At 38.7% G+C, this 25,666-nt stretch overlaps 1 pseudogene; it reads left to right on the forward strand.

Moving 5' to 3' along the window:
- Positions 1–18,822: 18,822 nt before the first annotated feature.
- LOC111766016 (small ribosomal subunit protein eS6-like) lies at positions 18,823–21,059 on the forward strand (annotated as a pseudogene).
- The last annotated feature ends 4,607 nt before the right edge of the window (positions 21,060–25,666 follow it).

Consider the following 25,666-nt stretch of genomic DNA (forward strand, 5'->3'; position numbering starts at 1 on the left):
GGCGGCTCCTCCGTGGACTGCAGGTTCCGACCGGGCGGCTTCCCCACTTGCGCCGGGCGCCGTAGCCCGGTAGTTTTCCCTTGGCGCCTTGGGCCCGGCGGCCACCTGTAGTCTTGAGCTACGACCAAAAGGAAAACGGTGTTATCTGTAGGTAAATGTTTGTGAAACCTTTGCCAGGGTGGTTGGTTTCGTGCATTTCCCCGCCCCTTTTCCCACCCCCTCATTGAAATGTTTTTTAAAGTGCTCGCGAGTAAAACAAACAGTTAATAGTTCGCAGTCTTTTTTAATTTGGGAAGATAGCGCTTGGTTACAAATTAACCTTACTCCAAATATTTTTTTTCCTGGAATGGGTATGTTAAAGTAGTACAAATTTGTTTTGAAAAAAAAAAATTCCGATGAGAGCTTTCTGTTTGACAAATTCAGTTAGTAATGTTACTGGTTTCATGTGCTTTTATTTGTGAGTTTCCGTCTTTGCGCCTATGCAAGGTCGCTGAGAGCGGGTCGGCCGCTAAAGACATTTTTTTTCGCGAAGGCTTCTCCACCCCTCTCCACCCCTGCCGAGTACTGCTAATTTGTGGGACGCTTTGTACAAAGATGTAATTAACCTCTTCCGACTTCACCAAAACTGTCATGCCGGGCACTTTAATTAGTACCAGACACCCTTTGCATAGATCTCGGTCCAATCACATTAAACGCGAAATTGTTAATTTACTCATAAACTGTTCTAGGGAAAATGTTTATATTCCTAAAACCAGTAAACTATCCATACATTTTAACAGCTATACATAAGACTTATCTTGTTTTCCATATCAGTGCTTACTTGTCCCCAGCCAACCTCGGAAGCCTGTTTCCTATCAAATAGGGATTGTACTTCCCCATATATTCACAGAGAGGCACCATCTTTGCTAGCTCTGTGAAACTGGGTTTTTTAACCCTCATCTGGCTGCTTTTCCTGTTGTAATCAGCCTTTTGGAGTTCTGGCAGTTAATGCTTCATTCTTTTAGGAAAGCCTGTCAACAAATTCACTCTCGGTATGGCTCAGAACACATTCTACTTTACCATCTGTTTTTTTTTTAACCATTTATTTAAATGTGGATTAAACACTGCTTTCTTTGAGAAAAAGGTTTTGCGGAATGGTTTTTCAAAAGCTTGATTTTGTATGGGCCATTTAACCGTGGTTGGTTTTGCTTGTTTGTTAATGTTTTTAAGTGAAAGCAGGTAATGGATGATGGTGATGGTAGCAAGACATTGTGAATTAACATCATTGAATTGTATACTTGAATGTGTTATGTATATATATTACCACATTTTTTTTTTAAAGATTTTAATGTTGTACAGGCACCTTCTCAAGTAAAGGTGCTTTATTGAAGGAACCCAGGGGAACTTTCTTGGAAACAGGATATTGTTGCAGGGAGAGAATACCTGGTGGGTGATTATGGACTTAAAAGAGTTTTTGTCATCTTCATAGTAGTGCAGTACCACTTAGGTCAGTCAACTATATTACTGAGTCTATCAGTTGTTCTTCTTTGAAATGCATACTTTTAAGTCCTTGAAATAAATGCCTCTTGTAAACAATTTCATCTATCTACTTTTTGCCCATCTATATGATTCTTCACCTTCTGCTCTTTTACCAGGCCTGACCTGTTCAAACTGCACCAAAGGGTTTTCTCATCTTCCTTGGTGTCTGGATGGGTTCAGGCTACTGCAGGAGATTGGAGGCCAGAGGATAGTGAGGTCATAGTCCTCGTTCCCCCAGCTGGGTCATGGATTGGCTGCAGTGCCTCTTTGTACGGTTACCCTCTCCAATCTCCCTTTGCCTCTTCAGGCCTAGGAGTAATAGCTGCTAGTCCTTGACACCTTATCCCTGTTGGTTTCCCTGACCCTTCCTCACACCTCTATAAATGATCCTTTTATTAACTCTCTTCAAATAACCCAGATTGAGTTTTCCTCTGTTTTTGCTACCAGTTTGCCACTGCTGAGCCTCCGTTTTGTTCCTTCATTCTGCCTCTGCTGCTAATTATCAGATTCTTTTACTGCTTCTTAGTTCAAATTCAAGGAGGAAAGACTGATTGGCTCAGCTAACTTTTTCCTAGCGAAATCAGGCCAGTCATTAGCCAATCTGGATTTTTGCCCTTGGATAGGTTTCTCACCTGGCCTAGAAGAACAAGTTATTTAGTTCAAAACGCTGCCACCAAGTCAGTGAGGGAAGTGTCAGTTTCCTATAGATATCTGTGAGAGACGGTTCTTTAAGTTTTATTTTCTTTTTCCCTATATTAGGGAATGGCACCACACTTCTGTCTGTAAAACAGGTAATCATTCCTTCACACACACACACCCTTTCCCTCACCCTTCACAACCAGTTCATTCATTTACAAATATTTCTCAAGCATCTGCCAGGCAGTGATCCATGCACTCAACCTAGACAAGTCTATTGTACCTCTTTAAGTAACTGTCAAATCCTTCTGTCTCCACTGCCATTACCCTGCTCCAAGCAGCTATCATTCTCTGCCTTTCCAGCCTCTTAACTAGCCTCCTAACCTCCAGTTAGGGCTATTTTGATAAAGTTGTTGTGAGGATTACATGAGATAATATGTGTAAAAGGCTTACCACAGTCAATAGCTCAATAATACTATTTTTATTGCTTTTAATTGGTGTATTTAGCCAGGATAAGTGTACTTCATTTTACAGAACTACTGAAGTTAAAAGCCTGCTTTTTTGTTGTTTGTTTTTGTAAAAGAGAACTGGAATCTAAAACATAGATAGAGGTTTGTCTTTTCAAAGAAGGGAGAAAGGCTCTTTAGGCCCTCAGAGGTTATGAAACACATAAAGTAATTTTCCTTATACAGACTTCATGAACACACTGCCCAAATGAGCCTTTAAAATATGAATCCTGTTTTTCCTGTTTAGAGTTAATGTATCATGAGATGATTGAACCTTCCTCTCTCCCTCCCCAGGTGTCTCAGGAAATAAAAGTCCCATGAGAACAAGTACCAGAGATTTAGGTTCAGACTTGCAAAATCCAATGTGCAAATAGTTGTATTGGATACTAGAGAAGTTTCAAAGAATGCATTAGATATAATCTGTTTCAAAGACCTGCACTCTAACAAGAAAATAAAACTGAACCCAGAGATTTATAACTTTCTACAAAATAACTTTTAAGAAGAGTGTTTTTGTTTTTTTTAAGATATACTGAATCTTTGCCTCAAGATGACTCAGAACTTAGGCCTGTTTATCATATAGCTTCCATTATTGAATTAAATGCTCTGATAAATGCTCAATACTTCTGTGATCTCTAACCTTCAAGGCAGAGTCAATGCTAATGCAGATCTTAAGATTTTGCATCCTACCTCCATATTTCCATTGGATCCCTCTCTTTTGAATAAGAGTATAATTTGTAAATACAGCTGGCATTCAATCTTATATAAAGTGGGAATAAATGCAGTTTTAGAAAAAGTATTTTGGTTTTGTTTTTATTGATCTGTAGCATACAAATATATGAAAATGTAAAAACACTGTGCATCCCATGTAAATCTACTTTCAAGACAATTCTAGGCTACCTGCCAACCTAGATGCTGTTCCTAAGCCTCCCCTAAGTAAAAATTATGTAGAACTCTTTACTTTTAGAAAGTCTTTAATAGTTCAGTTTTATAGAAGTAGGAACTCACCTGTTAACAGATTTTGTTTCAAGAGCACGTGCCAGTAATTCATTCAGGTAGGGAGGGAAGAGTAATGGGACAAAATAACAGGGCAGGGGTCTCAGGTAGAGAGGAAGGGGGTGAAAAGTGATAAAGAGGGCTGATTTACAGGCTACAATTCCCCATTATAGACTATAAATGCCCAGGTTTACTTGTGTGGCCACATGGCAGAGGAAAAATGGCGAGAGCAGTGTGCAGAGGGCAGGAACGGGTCCAGAGGCAAGAGAGCTGAGAGCAAGAGTGCTTGTTCAGGCCCCGCTTGGCTTTGAACTGTTAATTATTCCACCCCTTTGCTAATGACAGGGGAGGAGTTCCAGCTGTTTACTGTTTTGATTGATTACCCACCCATCAATTCCCTGTGAGGGCCCAATGATAAAGTTCCTAGAGAACATCTGGGGCTTTTCCTAGCTTCCAGAAGAAGTCTTTGTTCTGAATAGCTGAATCTTGAGAGTGGGGGTTTTCCAGCAGCCATTGTGGAGGTTATTGATGTCCATGTGAACTCTGTCAGGTTCCAGATATATTGATTCCCTATTTCACTAGCCTGCTTCACAGCCAGTAATAGCAAAGCTAGGATTGATTCTCAAATCTACCTTTCCTGCCACACTATTTAGTACTTTTGCTATACAGAAAGTTGTAATAATAAATAACATTTAATCTTTTAAAAAAACTACTTGAATAATATACTGTAAGGGCAAAGAAGCATAACTTTTTCTATTTTCCAGTTTTCAAAGAACAGGGATTTTTAAACAAGAGTAGGAGAGAGGGATCGTAACCTTTCTGAATTCTTCCTACTATCATTAAATTTAATATTAACATACTCTTGTGAAAACTGGCACGACATCTGTGAGACCTTTAAATTCAAGTTCATATGAACTTCAGTAGCTGATATCAAAATATAAACTTTGTAAAAAAAATTGGCAAGTTTTTATCAGCTTCTTAATATCTATTATGGTTCAAATTAATAAATATTGAGGCCCTACTAAGTATCAGTAACTGGGCAAGACCCTGAGAGTATGCTTATGAGTCAGTCCCTACTGACTCCTAAAACATGGAGCTTACACTGTATGCGTAGCACAGTGGCTTTCACACCACATGATTTGGTATGTATAATTGAACCAAAAGTTTTGTTAACAGTACTTTTCCTTACTAAATGCAATACATTCTGATGTGCTCTATCCCATTTTTTTCCATATAAAATCCTCTAAATTATCTTTTTGATCCAGTTACAGATTTGTAACCTATAGTATTTTTTTAAAATGACACTGGTTAAACTTAAAACTAGATTATCTGGTTTGAATGCCAGTTCTCCTACTTCCTACCAGTTAAACCCAGGTAAAATTTACTTAAACTTTTCTGTAACTTAGATCCCTCAACTGTAAAAGGTGAATAATAATTGCACCTATTTTAAATACTTGTTATGAGGATTAAAAGTATTAATTTATTTAAAGCCCATAGACTGTGATATGGCCAATAACTATGAGACATTCTTTTGTTACCATTATTTGTATTTCATTAGAGAAAACTGGCAAAAGCAAGCAAATGCAGTGTTTAGAGATTAAGTGTTTTGAAGAAACCAATTAAGGACAGAAGAAGAGTGGGATCAGTGCCCCTTTAAGGAGGTAAAACTTAAACTAGGACCTAAAGGATAAGGAGCCAGTTCTAGAACAAGTATACCCGTAAGGTGAAAGAAGCTTGGTATTTCTTGTTTTTTAAATATTTTGCCAAATATTTATTGATGCAAGAACAAATCGTTAACATCAAAGGCAACGTCCTGGGAAGTGTGACCCTCCTTTACACCCTTAACTTCATTAGTTTTGGGCTGTCTTTACATCCTAAAAAATTTCTACTAACTTGTAATCCCTGCTGACCCTTCATACTTTTTCAGTAAATACCTAAAATATATTTGTAAATACATAAATGTAAGTTTAGATAGTTGCAAAGAATGTACTGCCTGGTATACGATAAACTTTAGATATTTTTTAAAGAGTGACATCACTCTTTTAATTGTATCAAATGGATTTTTAAAACCATAGCAATTAAATGCCTGCCAACATCCCTTAAAAAAATATGGAGGTGTGCTCTTTAACAATTGGAAATTTTATATTGATTCTCTTTTCCTAGAATTTGCATTTCCACAAAACTGTATGCCAGTATATTTTCTTTCTTTTTTTTTTTTTTTTTTGGTGTTGATCTTTTGAGACCCATGTGTTTCTTTTCTTAAACAAAGAAATTTTTAAACTTTATTTTGTACATTTAACAATGGAAAATATAATTAAAAACTAAAAAGGAAACAGTTGGATAAAAACATACATTTCTCAATTAGATGTACTGGATATATATAAATTTTTTTTTAGTCATACAGTATGTTACACAATACATTTGGCTCATAGTAACGCAGTCATACAGTATTTATCCTTTTGTGTCTGGCTTGCTTTGCTCAACATAATGTCCTCCAGGTTCATCCATGTTATTATATGCTTTACTACTTCATTTCTTCTTAAAGCTGCATAATATTCCATTGTGTGAATACACCACAGTGTATTTATCCATTCATCTGTTAATGGACACCTGGGTGGTTTCCAACTTTTGGCAATCATGAATAATGCTGCCATGAACATAGGTGTGCAGATGTCTTTTCACATCACTGCTCCCAGTTATTCTGGGTATATACCCAGTTGTGGTATTGCGGGGTCATGTGGCAAGTCTATGTTCAACCTCTTTAGAAACTACCAAACAGTCCTCCACACTGGAGGAACCATTCTGCATTCCCACCCACAGTAAATAAGTGCTTCTATCCCTTCACATCCTCTCCAACATCTGTAGTTCTCTTTTTAATAGTGGCCATTCTGATAGTGTGAAATGATATCTCATTGTAGTTTTGATTTGCATTTCCCTAATCTTTAGTGATGTTCAGCATTTCTTCATGTGGTTTGTGGGGTTTTTTTGCCATTTGTATTTCTTTGGACAAATGTCTATTCAAGTCTTTTGCTTGCTTTTTAATTGGGTCATTTATCTTTTTATTGTTGAGTTGTAACATCTCTTTATACATGTTGGATATTAAACCTTTATCAGACATGTGATTTCCAAATATTTTCTCCCATTGAGTTGGCTGCCTTTCACCCTTTTGACAAAGGCCTATGAGGTGCAAAAGTGTTTAATTTTGAGGAGGTCCCATTTATCTATTTTTTTTTATTGCACATGCTTGGGATATAAGGTCCTAGAAACCACCACCTACTAAAACATCTTAAAGATGTTTCCCTGTATTTTTTGCTAGTAGTTTCATGATCTTGGCTTTTATATTTAGGTTTTTGACCCATTTTGAGTTCATTCTTGTATAGGGAGTGCTATAGGGGTCCTCTTTCATTCTTTTGATTATGGGTATCCAGTTGTCCCAGAACCATTTCTTGAAGAGACTATTTTGTCCTGTTATTAACTTGGTAGGTTTGTCAAAAACCAGCTGACTGTATAGGTGAGGGTTTATTTCTGGATTCTCAGTTCTAGTCCACTGATCCATATGTCTGTCTTTATGCCAGTACCATACTGTTTTGATAATTGTAGCTTTGTAATATGTTTCAAGATCAGGCAGTGAAATTCCTCCCACACCACTCTTCTTTTTTAGAATGCTTTTGGCTATTCAGGTGTAATTTCCCTTTCCCAGTGAATTTGGTAATTGCCTTTTCTAATTCTGTAAAGTAAGCTCTTGGGAGTTTCATTGGTATTGCGTTGAATCTATAAATCAGTTTGGGTAAGATTGACATCTTCATGATACTTATTCTTCAAATCCATGAACACAGAATGTCTTTCCATTTACTTACTCTTTTTAAATTTCTTTTACATTGTTTTGTAGTTTTCTGCATATAGGTCCTGTATTTCTTTGGTTAAATTAATTCCTAGATATTTGAGTCTTTCTGTCGCTACTGAAAATAGAATTTTTCCCTGACTTCCTACTGAGATTATTCAGTACAAGTGAACAAAAACTTACTGATTTTTTCATATTGATGTTGTATCCTGCCACTTTGCTGAACTCATTTATTATCTCAAGTAGCTTTGTCATGGATACTTCAGAATTTTGTAGGTAACAGGATCACATCATCCACAAACAGTGAGGGTTTTACTTTCTCTTTTCCTATTTAGATGCCTTTAATTATTTTCTTATCTAATTGCTCTAGGTAGAACTTCCAGTACAATATTGAATAACGGTGACAGTGGGCATCCTTGTCTTGTTCCAGATCTTAGAGGGAAAGCTTTCAACCTCTCCCCATTGAGTATGGTGCTCGCTGTGGGTTTTTTATATATGCCTTTTATCACACTAAGAAATTTTCCTTCTATTCCTATGTTTTGAAGTGTTTTTAACAAAAAAGGATACTGATTTTTGTTGTATGATCAAGACAGTGTGTTTTTTTCCCTTAAATGTTAATGTGGTGTTTTATATTGACTGATTTTCTTATGTTGAACCAGCCTTGCATACTAGGAATAAATCCCACTTGGCTGTGATCTTTTTTTTTTTTTAAGATTTATTTATTAATTTATTCATTTCCCCCTACCCTCCTCGTTTTGCACTTGCTGTCTGCTTTCTGTGTCCATTCGCTGTGTGTTCTTTTGTGTCCTCTTGGATTCTTGTCAGGAGCACTGTGTCTCTTTTTGTTGTATAATCTTGCTGCATCAGCTCTCGGTGTTTGCAGCACCACTTCTGAGAAGGCTGCACTTTTTCATGTGGGGCGACTCTCCTTGCAGGGTGCACTCTTTGCGCATGGCAGCACCATGTAGGCCAGCTAACCACACGGGTCAGGAGGTCCTGGGTTTGAACCCTGGACCTCCCATGTGGTAGGCAGATGCTGTATCAATTGAGCCAAATCTGCTTCCCTGGTTATGATCTAATAAGTCTTTTGCTAGGCTCTTCGATTCAATTGGCAAGTATGTTGTTGAGAATTTTTGCATCTATTTACATTAGATTGGTCTGTAATTTTTTTCATGTAGTGTCTTTATCTGGCTTTAATATTAGGGTGATGTTCGCTTCATAAAATGCGTTGAGTAATTTTCCCTCTTTTCAATTTTTTGGAAGAGTTTAAACTGGATTGGTGTTAATTTTTCTCAAAATGCTTGGTAAAATTCACTTTTGAAGCCATCTGGTCCTGGACTTTCCTTGCTGGGGGATTTTTTTTTTTTTTAAACTTATTGGTGTATATCGTTCATAACGAAGTTACATAAACAATAAGTGTATGTAAAAGTTGTAACCTTACAAAAATATGCGTAATGTCATACAAGGTTCCCATATATCACCCCACCACCAATATCTTGAATTATTGTGAAACATTTGTTACAAATTATAAAAGAGCATAGTCAAAATAGTACTATTAACTCTTACATTTGATATATTTTCCACCCAACCCTCCCTATTATTATTTTTTAAAATTTCTTGAAATATATCACTCATACATAAACATACATAAACTAGTGTGTAATAGTTGTAAACTTACAAAACAAACATATATAACATCAAACATATATAACAACTCACCCTACCACCAATAACTTGCATTACTTTTAAACCTTTCTAACTAATAATTAAAGAGCATTGTCAAAATATTACTACTGAACGAAGTATTTTTCCCCTAACCAATCCTCTTATTATCTTTATATCATTTATGTATGAACATAAACAATTACGTGTATAGTAGAAGTTGTGAACTTATAAAGTAAACATACATAACATCATACAGGAGTCCCATACATCTACCCTCCACCAACACCTTGCACTGTCATGAGATGTTTGTTGCAAATTATCAAAAAATATTGTCAAAATCTTACTAGTAATCATAGTCCTTATCTTACATTTGGTGTGTTTTTCCCCCAATCCACCCTATTATTATTTTTTAAATATATTTTTTTATGACGGAAGTTGTAAACTTATAAAACAATCATGCACATGTGCAGAATTCCCAAACAGCACCCCTCCATCAACACACCACAATATAGTGTGTTATTTGCTACAGATAAAATAATATCATCTATTTTATCGTGTCCATAGTGTGCATTTGGATCACATTTTCCATACTGCCTCAGTATCAACACAGTATATCTTTTGCATAGATGCAAGAATATTATATTATTACTACTAACCACAGTCCATAGGTCACTCCAGTTGTATTTTTCCCATGCTTCTCCACGTACCCAAATGTGATAGACATTTTTTCTATCTAACAAAGGACAGTGTTGCATCTGTACTGTCAACCACAGTTCTCATCCACCTCTTGGTTTACTGTGCTATCCACTTCTTAGATTATTCTCTAGCATTCTACCAATTGGCATTTACATAACTAGACTATCATTTTCAGTCATAGCTCCATTTGTAAACTTGCTGTTACTGTGTGTTACCATCCACTCTATACATTTCCATACCTTTACAGTAAAGCTAATTAAAACTTCTACATACATTAATCATCACTAGTCCACTCAGTCCTTCTCTTATCTCCTTTAAGAATCCACCATGTATCACCAGGTCTTGAAGTTATTTCTTCTAGAAGTTTTATGGTTCTTGCTTTTATTTTTAGTTTTTTTGATCCATTTTGGGTTAATTTTTGGATAAGGTGTGAGATAGGGGTCCTCTTTCCTTCTTTCAGCTATGGATGTCCAATTCTTTCAGCACCTTTTGTTGAATAGATTGTTCTGCCCGAGCTGTGTGACTTTGACAGGCTAGTCAAAAATCACTTGACCATACATGTGAGGGTCTGTTTCTGAACCATCAGTTTGGTTCCATTGGTCTATTGTGTCTGTCTTTAGGCTAGTACCATGTTGTTTTTACCACTATAGATAGGTATTATGATTTAAAGTCTGGATATGAGGGTACACTTTTCCTTTTTATGATGTTTCTGGCTATTCAGGACTCTTTACCCTTCAAAATAAATTTAATGATAAGGTTTTCAATTTTTTATTTAATGCTGGTGGAATTTTTATAGGGATTGCATTAAATCTGTATATCAATTTGAGTAGAATTGACCTCTTGATGATATTTAGTCTTCCAATCCATGAGCATGGAATGTTCTTCTAGTTATTTAGGGCTTTTTTAATTTGTTTTAACATTGAGTTGCAGTTTTCTGAATACAAGTGCTTTACATTATAGGTTAAGTTTATTCCTATTTGAGTTTTATCTGTCATATTTTATTTTCACAACTCTTGACACTTTTAATAACTTTAATTGATAGAATTTTCATTTCTAGACTCTCTTCAAGCTCCCTCTCTCCTGTCTTTTCTTTTCAGTCTCTAGCACACCCTTTAGTATTTCCTGAAAATCTGGTCTCTTGCTTAGAAATTCTCTCAGTTTCTGTTTATCTGTGAATATTCTAAACTCGCCCTCATTCCTGAAAGACAATCTTACTGGATATAAGACTCTTGACTGGAAGTTTTTCTCTTGTAGGATCTTAAATATATCACCACTGTCTTCTTGCATTCATGGTTTCTGGTGAGAAATCAGCACTTACTCTTATTGGATACCCTTATATGTTATGCATTGCTTTTCTCTTGCTGCTTTCAGAATTCTCTCTTTGTCTTTGGCCTTTGACATTCTGATAAGTATGTGTCTTGGAGTTGGTCTATTTGGATTTTTTCGGATGGGAGTACATTGTACTTCTTGGACATGGATATCGATGGCCTTCAATAGGGTTAGGAAATTTTCTACCATTATTTCTTCAAATATTCCTTCTGCCCCTTTTCCCTTCTCTTCTCTCTCTGGGACACCCATAACACGTATGTTTGCACACCTTTTGCTGTCATTTAGTTCCCTGAGATCTTGTTCAATGTTTTCCATTGTTTTCTTCATCTGTTCTTTGGTATGTTCACTTTTAGAGGCCATTTCTTCAAGCTCACCAATCCTTTCTTCTGTCTCATCAAATATGCTATTATATGATTCCAATGTTTTTTTTTTAAAATTTCATTTATTGCACCTTTTTTCCCATAAGATCTGCTATTTTTCTGTGTATGCTTTCAAATTCTTCTTTGTGCTCATCCAGTGTCTTCTTAATATCCTTAATCTCTTTAGCCATCTCATTGAATTTATTAAGGAGATTTGTTTGAACATCTATAATTAGTTATCTCAAACCCTTTATGTCATCTGGAGGCTTATCTTATTCCTTTAACTGGGCCATAGCTTCCTCTTTTTTGGTGTGGATTGTAATTTTTTGTTGATGTCTTTGCATCTGGCTTACTAGAGTATTTTTTCTGGGTGCAGTTTTCCTCTTTAGTTTAGGGCTTCCTATTGTTTCTACCTTGCTGGTTATGCAGTAGGAGCCAAGCATGTAGTTGGCACTGTAAACTGTGGAGGCTCAAGCTGCCCTCATTGCACCAGGTACCAGTGAAGCTTCTTCCAACTTTCTCCTTTGCCAGGGGTAGGGCATTATGTGAAATATCCAAGTGCAGGCCTAGACTGTAGGTGCCCAGAGAGCCTGATGAAGCTTCACATCCCTTTCTCCCCTGCCTCGGGCGGGGATGGAGCTGCAGGTGTGGGCAGCAGTCTATGCAGTGCAGGTCCAGGATGATGACAGTTGCCCTGGTAGACTTCTGATTTTCAGTCTATTCCAGCCAAAGTTACCTGCAGTTCCCTGTATAGGCTGGTGCAGGACTCCTCAGCCTCCTCCCTGCCAGAGGTGGAGCTGAAGCTTAGGCGGGCTACAGGCTGATCTGCGTGAAAGAAACTGGTTCCTGCAGACACTGAGAGTTTCAGTCAGCCTGGCTTCCCCTCAGGCTGGGGACAGAGTCAGAATGGTGGCTACTGGCCTCTTTCTGACTTGGGCTGGTTCACAACCCAGCTTTACCAAGGTTATAGGTTAGCCAGCTGAGGCTACCAATCAGTAGCTGAAATTGGCAGCCAACCATCTCCTCCTCCCCCTGTTACTGGGAAGTGGAGCTTCCAATTCAAGTCATAGAATAACAACTTGGGCGCGCGTGCTGTCTTAGTAGGGTAGTCACCAGCCTCCGCAGCTTGACCGATAATTTCCCGGAGAGGCTGGCACAGGTTCCCGCAGATTCCTCCCTGCTGGAGGTGGCCCTGGGGCCTAGGCTAGAGCTGCAATATGATCTGAATGGGAAAAAGCCAGTCCCCACTAGCACTGGGATGTTCACTCCGCCCCACTTCCCCTCGTGCCAGGCGCAGTTAAGATGGCGGCTCCCAGCCTCTTTCTGACTTGGACAGGCTCAAACTTTAGCTGTTCTCAGGATTATACTGTAGCCCACTGAATTTACTCATCAGTAGCTGAAATTGGTGCCCAACCATCTCTTCTTCCCCCGTTTTGGGGAAGTGGAGCTTTCAATTCCAGCCACGGAACAGCTCCCGAGGCTGTTCGCCGGTGGAGGAGGTGGAGGATGGGCACCGACCTCCGGGGCTTAGAGTGCTCTCCTTATGAGTCTTCTCTGCAGATGTGCCATCTCCTACTTCCACTCCTTCAAGGGCATTGCAGGATGCTCTTCTGGTCCTGGAATCCTCAAACAGGTGCTTCAGCCAGATCCAGGGAGCTCTGGGTGTTTGCTCACTGCCCTGTAGTAGGAGCTGACTCTAGGACCTCCTTACTCCACCGCCATCTTTCTGGTTCTCCAGGGAGATTTTTGATGATGGATTCAATCTCTTTAAATGTGATTGGTATGTTAAGTTCTTATATTTCTTGTAGCGTCAGTGTACATTGTATATTTCTAGGAATTTGGACATTTCATCTAGATTGCCCGGTTAATATCCTCTTACCCTTTTTATTTCTATAGTGTCAGTTGTAACTTCCTCCCTTTCATTTCTGATTGTATTTATTTGCATCTTCTCTCTTTTTTTCTCTGTTAGCCTAGCAAGGGGTTTCTCAATTTTCTTAATCTTCTCCAAGAACCAACTTTTGGTTTTGTTGATTTTTCTCTTATTGATTTTTGTTCTCAATTTCATTTATTTCTGCTCTAATCTTTATTATTTCTTTCCTTCCGCTTGCTTTGGGATTGGTTTGCAGCTAGTTTCTCTAGTTGTTCGGTTAAATCCTTGTGGTTAGCTCTTTCTACATTTTTTTAAAGATTTTTATTTATTTCTCTCCCCTCCCCCCCACCCCAGTTGTCTGTTCTCTATGTCTATTTGCTGCATCTTCTTTGTCCGTTTCTGTTTTTGTCAGCGGCACGGCAATCTGTGTTTCTATTTGTTGTGTTCTCTTATGTCAGCTCTCCGTCTGTGCGGCACCATTCCTGGGCAGGCTGCACTTTCTTTCACGCTGGGCTCTCCTTACGGGGTGCACTCCTTGCACATGGGGCTCCCCTACGCGGGGGGCACCCCTGAGTGGCAGGGCACTCCTTGCACGCATCAGCACTGCGCATGGGCCAGCTCCACACGGGTCAAGGAGGCCCGGGGTTTGAACCGTGGACCTCCCATGTGGTAGACGGACGCCCTAACCACTGGGCCAAGCCCGCCGCCATCTACATTTTTAATATAGGTGTTTAGGGCTGTAAATTTCCCTCTCAGTACTGTCTTCGCTGTATCCCATAAGTTTGATAAGTTGTGTTCTCAGTTTCATTTATCTCAATATATTTACTGATTTCACTTCCAATTTCTTCTTTTTCCCACTGATTATTTATGTGTATGTTGTTCAGCCTCCATACATTTCCTTATTTACTTTTTTCCTGTCTATAATTGATTACCAGTTTCATTCCATTATGATCCAAGAAGGTGCTTGGTATAATTTCAATCTTTTTCTGTTTAATGAGAGCTGCATTGTTCCCTAACATGTGGTCTATCCTGGACAAAGATCTTCGGGCACTTGAGAAGGAGGTATAACCCACTGAGTTTGGATGCAGTGTTCTGTATATATCTATTAGATCTAACTCATTTATCATATTGTTCAAGTTCTCTATTTCCTTGTTGATCTTATCTCTAGGTGTTCTATCTAATGATGTGAGTGGGGTGTTGAAGTCTACAACAATTATGGTAGAGATGTCTATTTCTCCCTTCAGTTTTCCCAGAGTTTGGCTCATGTATTTTGGGGCACCCTGGTTAGGTGCATAGATATTTATGACTGTTATATCTACCTGGTGGATAATATTTTTATTATTATATAATGGACTTCTGTATCTCTCATAACTTTTTTTGCATTTAAAGTCTGTTTTGTCTGATATTAATATAGCTACCCCTGCTCTTTTTTGGTTACTATTTGCATGGAGTATCTTTTTCTAACCTTTCACTTTCAGCTGGTTTGTATCCCTGGGTCTAAGGTGAGTTTCTTGTAAGCAGGACATGGATGACTCATTTTTTTAATCCATTTTGTCAGCCTGTGTCTTTTGACTGGGGAGTTTAATCCATTACCATTCAATAATATTGCTCTAAATACATTATTTACTTTCACCATTTTATTCTTTGGTTTTCTTATGTCATATCATATTTTTGTTTGTCTTTTTACACTTTTGGTTATCCTTTCTCTATTCCTCTATACTCTCCTCCAGGCCTCTTTCTCCTGTCTTTTTATTTCAGGTTCTAAAGCTTCCATCAATATTTTCTGCAAAGGTGGCTTCTTTTTTGCAAACTCTATTTCTGTTTGTTTGTGAGTATTTTATACTTACCTTCATCTTTGAAGGACAGTTTTGCTATATAAAGAATTCATGGCTGGCAGTTTTCCTCTTTCAGTTTCCTAATTGTATACTATCACTGTCTTCCTGCCTCCATGGTTTCTGAAGAGAAATCTGTGCTACATATTACTGGACATCCCTGTACGTGATGGTTTGCTTCTCCCTTGCTGCTCTGAGAATTTTCTCTTTATCTTTGACATTTGACATTCTGAGTAGTATGTGTCTTGGAGTAGGTGTGTTCAGATTTTTTCTGATCGGACATGTAAGTTCATTTCTTTCATGAGTGTTGGGAGTTTTTCAGCTATTATTTCCTCAAATACTCTCTGCCCCCTTCTCCTTCTCTTCTCCTTCAGGAACTCCCATGTTACATATGTTGTTGCATTTCACATTGTCATTCAACCCTGCTTAATTTTTTTCCATTCTTTTCTCCCTTTGTTTTCTTTCTTCAATTTTAGCTGTTTTTTCTTTGGTTTCAGTTATTCTTTCATCTCTCATTTCTAGTCTGCTCTTTATGCCATTAATGTAATTTTTATTTTATCTATTGTGTCTTTCATTTCCATGAGCTCTATTACTTTTTTTTTTTTTTAAAGATTTATTTATTTATTTATTTTCCCCCCCTCCCCTGGTTGTCTGTTCTTGGTGTCTATTTGCTGCGTCTTGTTTCTTTGTCTACTTCTGTTGTCGTCAGCGGGCACGGGAAGTGTGGGCGGCGCCATTCCTGGGCAGGCTGCTCTTTCTTTTCACGCTGGGCGGCTTTCCTCACAGGCGTACTCCTTGCGCGTGGGGCTCCCCCACGCGGGGGACACCCTTGCGTGGCACAGCACTCCTTGCGTGCATCAGCGCTGCGCATGGCCAGCTCCACACGGGTCAAGGAGGCCCGGGGTTTGAACCGCGGACCTCCCATATGGTAGACGGACGCCCTAACCACTGGGCCAAAGTCCGTTTCCCTCTATTACTTTTATGTTCAGGATTTCAAATTCTTCTTTGAGCTCTCTCAGTGTCTACTTGATGTCATTTATCTCTTTAGTCATACTGTCTTTCAACTCATTAATTTGATTTGGAAATTTGTGTGCATCTTGCTAACTAGTTCTCTCAAATCTTGTGTCTCTTCTAGGGCTTTGATAAATTTCTTTTCTTGAGCCACGTCTTCCATTTTGTTAGTACGCTTTGTAATTTTTTGCTGCTATCTAGGCATCTGAGTAGGATGTAGTTTACTTGGATGCTCAATTTCTTTCTCTTTTGTAAGGAGTTAGAGGCAGGAGGCTGTGTGTTACCCCTATCATTGATTCTTGGCTCATCCTGGATTGTTAGGATTGTCCCCACTAGTTGCTCAAAACTGAGTTCTGGGGAGAGGGGTAGCTAATGAAAATACAGCCCCAATTTGTGTCTCGTTGGGATTGGGACTTCCCTGAGCCACCAGCTCCTTGCCTAGCAGCTGCCCGGGGATTTTCCAGGAGTAACAAAGCTGAGGGTTTCAGGATGAGGTCTCTGCCATGGGCGAACACTGAGCTTTGTGTGAAGGTGATTCTAAAGTCGGGTCTTTCCCCATGCTAAGCAAAAGCCTGAAACGACCCTAATAACCTCTGAGGAAAATTCTGCCTGGTAAAGTCCTTGGCCCTTGGGATTGGATGTCCATTCTTTCAGTTCAGTGGCCGCCAAAGTCCTATTATCTCCAAGGACTGGAAAGTGGGGGACCTCTCACTTCCAGTGCAGGGGGTCCTAAAAGCAGTAAGTCTTGGGAGAAACCAGGATCCCCTAAGACTTCGATAACCTTGGTTACCTCACGGTTCTGGACCAGAGACCAGTTACCACCAGCCAACACACCCCACAGAGCTCACGGACATCAGACAGAAGCCACTCACCACCAAACAGCAACCCCTAACCTCATAAGAGAATCAAATCACTGAATAGAGTTCCTCTGCTTTGTCTCAAACGTGCAATCAGAGCAAACCCTGGAGTCCTGTACCCCCATGAAACAGAGGACCCCAGGGCAGAGCTTCACATTTTTCTCTCTTGAAAATGCCCACCTTCATCCCTGCAAGTATACTTTCTTTTCCTTACTCCCCCCGCAATAAATTCTTTGCTTGCATGATTAAAAAAAAAAAAACAAAACTGGGCTCTGGATCCAGTAATTGGTTGCACCTGCTTCCTAGGGCCTTCGGGAGGGCAGCTATAAAGGCCAGAAAGCCTCTCATTTATTTTTAATTTTCTCACATGCACTTTCTTTGCTAGCACATGACACTCTTCGGCAGCTCTCAGTTCAATGCCTGGTTGGACTGTATTTCTTGCAACACAGACTGGATCAGTGTGATAGAGCTTCCTGTCTGGAGTCTAGGAAACTTGTTATTCAAACTTTGAGACAGTTCTCCAGCCTTCTCTGGCAGCCCCCTCCCTTTTCCTGGGTTGGAAATACTTCCACTCCCCTCTGACTTCTCAACAATCAGTCCCTGTTAGTAAAATTAGAGATTGGGAGAGTCATATAGCTTTAGCCCCTTTTTGGCTCCTAAGGCAAACAGTGTTACAGCCCCATCTAGCCTGGACAGCTCCTGGGACACAGCAGACCAAATTTGTGTTTAAAAAATAAATAAATAAATAAAGGCTGTAACACTGAGGGTGAAATGAAAGAAATTGCCTTGCCACTATACATAAAGGGCAATACCTGTTAGAGTGATGAAAGGCAAAACGTCAAAAAATTTTATGGTCTTTTTCATTTTTTATTTTTACTTTTTTTTCTAAATTAGTATGTATTCTATTTCTAATCTTTAAACCTATCACTACTATTTAATTTTCCTATTAATTGAATTTGGCAATATATTAGACTTCATTTTTGAAGAAGTTTTGGACCACAGAGGGATTCAACTATGGCAGGGAGGAACGCTGGTGTGTTATTGATGGGGGACACATGGTTGGGAGGGAGTTCTCCAGGGCATGTATATAGGGTACATAAAAATGTTCAGATATATGTTGGGTATTTTTATAGTAGTTACAGTTACAAAGACAACTGAAGGAGTGCTGACTTCCTAGCCAGGGGAGTTCTGTCACATTCCCCAATGGAATAGTAAAATCCTCTAAGTGCAAGGGCAAAGACCAGTGAAGAAGGATGCTCCAATGATGAGCCCTTGATATTGATGACTATGCTTATGAGCCTGTGTGCCTGAAATTTGAGCTAGGCTTAGAGCTTCAGGGTGCCTAAGAGTTACCTCCTGAGAGCCTCCAAGTTGCTCAAATGTGGCCACTCTCTAAGCCAAACTCAGCATGTAAACAGATTACCTTCCCCCCAGCGTGGGGCATGACTCTCAGGGATGAGCCTCCCTGGTGCCAATGGATTACTACCAATCACTAACTGGTAATGCAACTAGAAAAAGACCCTGAATAAAAGGGAGAAATGGTAAAGACAAATGAGTATATATGGCCAAGAGTCTTCAAAAGAGAGTCAGGAGATCATCACAGGGGTCGCACTTACGCACACCTCAGTAGGATCCCAGAGACAGCCAAAGTAGATACAACTCAGGTACTCGTGCTCCTGAGGGCTATGGAGACACACAGGTCTATGATCATGGCAGTTGGCTTTGGAGTTCAGTGCTTTGTCAGTGGGGCCTACTTTGGAATTTGTGTTCCTGAGTGTGATGGAGTTGGATTCAGATGTGACCTTTCTTCACATACCTCTTTTGTCGCTTTTACTGAATCTATGGTTGGTGCTGGGGTTGGTGTATACTCAGGAGACTTCAATCCCTGTGCTGGCCATGTGCCAGTTGGGCCCTGAGCCTCAGCAGGGTTGCAATTCCTACTCTCCAGTTTGTTGGACTTGGACAGGTTGGCTAACAGGGAGGTGAAGATGGTCAGCCACCACACCAGGGAACTGAGAGTGCCTACAACTCCAAGCAGGAGAATCGCATCTATCAACCATGTGGGATCTAAGCCTCCTCTTGATGTAGAGGTAGAGGTACATCACCAACCCAGGGTCCACAGGATGGAGGACTAAAATATGGATTAGAGTGAACTTCCTGGTATTCCACTATAGAACTGTGGCTGGTAATGGAATAAACTGTAGCATTCATCTGGAGAAAGGGGCCATGGTAGTTGCTGAGGGCAGGGAGAGGGAAGAAGAGATGTGGGGACATTTTTGGGATGTGGTGTTGTCCTAAATGATATTGCAGATGCTGAACATTATATATTGTACCATAACCCACTGAATGGACTGGGGGATAGTGTAAACTACAATGTAAACTATAATCCATGCGGTGCAGCAGTGCTCCAAAATGTATTCACCAAATGCTATTAATGTGCCACAATGATGAAAGAGATTGGTGATGTGGGAGGAGTGGGTGGGTGGGGTGAAGGGTATGTAGGAACCTTTTACATTTTTTAATGTAACATTTTTTGTGATCTATGTATCTTTAAAAAAAAGACAATTTAATAAAATTTTTTAAAAGATGAGTCAGTCTTAGGCTATGTCCCTCTCTCTCTCCTGGGGTGGTGAATTCCTGGAGTCCCCTTTGTCTGTAGCAGCAGGCCCAGCAGCCTGAGAATTCTAAAATTTCTTTACTCTGGGGGAGCGTGCCATTTCTGTCATTGTGATTTCCCTCCTTTGTACCTCTCTCCTCTGGGTGGTGTCCAGTCATTGCCTGGTGTCCTAAACCCTAGAAGATTTTTTTCCAGTCTGTTTCAGCCTATTCTCTAGCTATTTTTCTGGAGAAGAAGAGAGTCCTGTGTCTTTTTAGTCCACCATCTTCCCAGAAGTCAGCAATTTTTTTTAACAAAGCAATTTTATTGATAAATATTAATAGAGCATACAGTCCATCCAAAGTGTACAATCAGTGGTATCTGGTATAATCACATAGTTGTGTATTCATTAATTCAGTCATTATAGATTTTCATTAATCCAGTAATAAACAGATGAAGGTACAGTGTTGGAAGACATTAGACAAGTCTGGGGGGATGTGGATCAAGATCCAATGTGAGGTGCTGCTGAGGTCCTGGCACTCCAATTCCAGACCCTAGCTGAACATCTCCTTCCCAGCCACTTCCAACAAGTCAGAAGCTCATTGAAACAGATGATAAATGCAAACTTTGTACTTTTTATGAGAAGCTTGTGACCACAGAAGTTGCTGCTATCACTCTGGATGAAGAGTGGAAGGGTTTATGTTGTTCGAATGAGCAGTGGAAATGACACGGTTTCTCCATGAAGCAGGGTGTCTTGACTTTTGGCTTTGTCCACCTCTAACTGAGTAAGGGGCATTCCTGTTATAGACCAGGAATTGAGTGTTCTCAAATTTAGTTAAGGTAAAAGGAGAGAAGGATATTCCTGAGGCTACTACTGTGCCTCATTGCCTGGGACCCAAAACAGCTAGCAGAATCCTCAAGCTTTTCTCTCTCTCTAAAGATGATGATATCTGAGAAAGCCCATGGACAAAGAAGGTGAGAAACCCTGGACTTAAGTACCCAAGATTCAGCATCTTGTTACTCCACGTGTCCTGCAACATAAGTGTCAGTGTATTGCCCTGAAGAAATAGGATACCAAGAAAAACAAGAGGCTGCAGAATATGCTAAAATTTAACCAAGAGAATGGAGAAGACCAAACCAAAACACCAAGAACAGATTGCAAAGAGATGGAGGCTGTTTGCTCTGAGAGCTTCAACCTCAAAGTCTGAGTCCAGTCAAAATTAAGATTTTCTAAGAATAAAAAATATCAGACATTTAAAAATAGGAAAAAAAAAAAAAACAAAGAAAAATTCACCTCTCAATCTGTACTTCCCTTGCTGTACAGACCTGTTGTTCTGCTTCTGTCTAGTTTACTTGTATTTATATTTTGTATAAATGGAGTCAAGCAACATGATGTACCTTGGTCTAGTTTCTTTACCTTAGTATTTTTCCTTATTTTTTTTTACCTTTACTGGGAGATTATTAATATACTACTATATAGTACTGTCTGTAGTTTGCTTTGTATTTTTTAACTGATATTAAATCCTTTAATATTAACATACATTTGTTCAGTTTCAAAGAAAGTCTTACAAATGCAGTATTACCCATATTCATATTTCACATTCAGTTTTACTATGCTATTCACTCCCATGTTACTTTTAGCTTTCCTTACATTTTTGCTCAGTTTTTTCCATTCTTTTCTATCTAGTAGAACTATTCTCTCATCTGCATCACTTATTCTATCATTTCGAGTCTGCTGTTGTGTGCTGCTAATGTGTTTTTTATCTTACCTATTGTGTCTTTTATTCCAATAAGCTATGTTATTTTTCTATTCAGGTTTTCAAGTGCTCACTCACTGTCTTTTTTTTTTTAAATGATACTGTTTATTTTATAGTTTAAAGCATGCAAAAACAACATCATATATTGTTTATTGATGCACGGCTTGGTAAAAATATAACACTACAAAATGATAAACACCAGATTCTTGGCAGTGCCTAACCCTGGAAAGGTCAGACAATGGGTTCAGGATGTGTGCACTGAAGATCTGAATTGAATCTATACCATTTCTTTAAAAAAAAAAATCAGAAACAAATACAGCATAATGCATTTATATAGCATAATCTGATCAAGCTGAGTGGGTGAGCATTATATCATTGCCTGTCATTGCTGCATTTGAAAAATTACATAAAGCATATGATACAAAAAGTCTATAGGTTGCAGGCATTTAGACAAGGATGAAGATACATGCAAGACACAAATGGGAAGCTTAATATTTCTTGATTTGAATTGGCATGAATTAGCAAACTTAATCATGCCAAGGTCCTCTTTCTCCTTTGATGGGGAAATAATTCCCATAAAAATTCCCATTAGAATTTTGGGTGTGGGGTTAAGGGTGAGATGAGACCCCATCCCCCCAAAAATACTTTCTACCCCTTGGCCTACAATGCAGTGTCTTTTCTATGATATTCAAGGCCCTGTGACTGATTCTTATCTTTCACTCAGTCTCCTCTCCCACCCTCCATCCCACACACCTGCACTGCAGTAATAAGTATCCTTCTGGTTTTTTACTACTGTGCTTTTGCACACGCTGTCCCCTCTATTTTCAGTGCCATTTTCCCTTCCCTTCCTGATGAGTCTATCCTACAAATCAAAGCTCCTCCTTTCTGAATCCTTCCCCAGTACCCCACATAGAGTTAGCCCCTCCTCTGTATCCTCATAGTACTCTATACAGCCCCCTTATATATATATGTCTGTGGTCCCCAATTCCACTGTTTTCTTGATGTCATATATCTCTTTAGCCATATTATCTTTCAACTCATTTGATTTTTGGAGATTTGTATAAACCTCATTGATTAGTTGTCTCAAATCCTTAGTCTCATTTGGGGCTTTGATATATTTTTGCTTGGGCCATTTCTTCCATTTTTTTAGCATGGCTTGTAATTTTTTGCTGATGTCTAGGCATCTGATTATGATAGTAAGTTTACTCTGATGCTCAATTTCTCTCTCTTGGGTGGGATTTAGTGGCAGGAGGCTATGTTACTGCTCTTCTTTGATTCTTCATTCAACCTGCTGTTGGTCTTTAGGATTGTCACTATTATTGCTCAAACCTGGACAGTGGAGCAGTAATGGGTTGCAGACAGGCTTCCAAGAACCTTGGGGAGGGAGGCTGGAAAAAGCCTCTCATTTACTTTTAATCTACTCACCTGCACTTTCTTGGTCTACCATCAGATGGCAGTTTTCTGCAGCCTTCTCAGTTCAAAAGCCTGTTGGGTTCAGTTTGCTAGTATTTTGTTGAGGATTTTTGTATTTAAATTCAAAAAGGGATATTGGTCTGCAATTTTTTTCTTGTGGCATTGGTATTAAGAACAGCAAACCAATTCTAGAGTAAGCAGATGGAAGGAAATAATGATTACAGCAGAAATAAATTGAGAAGAAAAAACAATAGAGAATCAACAAAATCAAAAGCAGGTTCTTTAAGAATGTCAATAAAATTGATACACCCTTAGCTAGTAGTCCATAAAAAAAGAAACAAAGAAAAAAATGCAAATAAATAAAATCTGAAATGAAAGGGAGGAAGTTACAAAGGACCCACAGAAATAAAAAGGATCATAAGATATGAGAAACTGTTTGCTAAAAAATTAGACAACCTAGATGAAATGGACACATTCCTAAAAGCACACAAACCTATACTGACCTATAAGAAATACAAGAACTCAACAAGCCAATTATATTTAAAGAGATTGAAACAGTAATAAAAAACCTCCCAAAAAAGAAAAATCCAGGACCAGATGGCTTCAGAGATGAATTCTACCAGGCCTTTTAAGAAAAATCAACACTGATTCTGTTTAATCACTTCCAAAAAACTGAATACTAAAGCCAGGTAAAGATACTTCAAGCATAGAAAATTACAGACCCATCTCTCCAGTGGACACAGATGCAAAAATTTCCAACAAAATACATGCAAACAGAATCCAACAGCATATAAAAATAATTATACACCACGATCAAGTGTGACTTATTCCTGGTATGAAAGGGTGGTTCAACATAGAACATTAACATAATATACCACAATAACAAATCAAGGTGCAAAAAAATCTCATGATCATCTTGATTGATGCAAGTAAGACATTTGAGAAAATCCAGCATCTATTCTTGATAAAAATACTTTGAAAGACAGGAATAGAAAAAAACTTAACATGTTAAAGGATGTGTATGAAAAAACCACAGCCAACAGTGTACTCAATGGGGAAAGGCTGAAAGCTTTCCCTCTAAGATTGGGGACAAGACAGGGATGCCCACTGTCACCTCTGTGATTCAGCATTGTATTAGAAGTTCGACTAGAGCAGTTAGACAAGGAAAAATAAAACGCATCCAAATAGGAAAAGAGGAAGTAAAACTCTCATTATTTACAGATAACATAATCCTATATTCAGAAAATTCTGTTGTCTGACAAAACTTTGAATAAACAAGTTCAGCAAAGTGGTAGGATATAAAATAAACATGGAAAAATCAGTAATGTTTCTGTACACTAGTACTGAATAGTCTGAGGAGGAAATCGGGAAAAAAATCCATTTACAATAGCAACAAAATTCAAATACCTAGGAATCAATTTAACCAAAGATGTAAAGGACCTATATGCAGAAAACTATAAAACAATGCTAAAAGAAATCAAAGAGGACCTAAACAAATAGAAAGGCAGTCCGGTTCATGGATTGGAAGACTAAATATTGTAAAGATGTCAATCCTACCCAAACTATAGACTGATTTATAGACTCAATGCAGTACCAATCAAAATTCCAACAGCCATGTGGAACTTTTTACAGAAACAGAAAAGGCAAATACCAAATTTATTTGGAAGGGCAAGTGCACCTGAATAGCCAATAGCATCCTAAAAAACAAGAGCAATGTAAGAGGACTCTAACTGCCTGACCTTGAAGCATATTACAAAGCAACAGTGACCAAAACAGCATGGTATAGCATAAGGACAGATACGTTGATCAGTGGAATAGAATTCAAAGTCCAGAAATAAACCCTCACCTCTTTGGCCAACTGGTTTTTGACAAACCTACCAAGTCCACATTACTAAGACAAAACAGTCTCTTCAACACATGGTGCTAGGTGGATATCCATAATCAAAAGAACGAAAGAGGACCTCTATCTCACTCTATACAAGAATTAACTCAAAACAGATTTTTTAAAAAACCTAAATAAAGCCATAACCATAAACTACTACTAGAAGAAAATTTAGGGAACATCTTCAATATCTTGTGGTAGGTGGTCGTTTCTTGAACCTTACACCCAAAGCATGAGCAACAAAAGAAAAAAACAGATAAATGAGAACTTCTCAAAATTAAACACTTTTGAATCGCAAAGGACTTTGTGAAAAGACTAGAAAGGCAGCAGACTCAATGGGAGGAAATATTTGGAAATCATATATCCCAGAGGATTTAATATCCATGATATATAGAGCTCATACAACTCAACAATAAAAAGACAAACCAACTGGGATCAGATGTGGCTCGAGTGATTGGGTACCTCCCTACCACTTGGGAGGTCCCAGGTTCAGTTCCTGGTGCCTCCTAAAAAGACAACGAGTAGACAGAGTACAGAATGAACACACACAATGCACAGACAGTAAGCACAAACAATGGGGGAGGGGGGATTATATAGGGCTAGGGAAGGATAGAGGGATTGAGAGGTGACTGCTAAGGGGTGTGGAGTTTTCTAAAAATTTTTATGGTGATGAATACACAACACTGTGATTATACCAAAAGCCATTGATTATATACTTTGGATTGTATGGTATGTGAACATATCTCAATAAAACTGCTTTTTAAAAAAAAAAACACTTTACACTATTATAAGTGAGATTTATTCCAGGTATGCAAGAGTGATTCAACATAAAGTCAATTACTATAAACAGTTTAATATAATGTAACACTGCATTTGGAATTATACGCATTTACAAAACCAAATAA

The sequence above is a fragment of the Dasypus novemcinctus genome, chromosome 1, assembly GCF_030445035.2.
Source record: "Dasypus novemcinctus isolate mDasNov1 chromosome 1, mDasNov1.1.hap2, whole genome shotgun sequence".
NCBI classification, from domain to species: domain Eukaryota; kingdom Metazoa; phylum Chordata; class Mammalia; order Cingulata; family Dasypodidae; genus Dasypus; species Dasypus novemcinctus.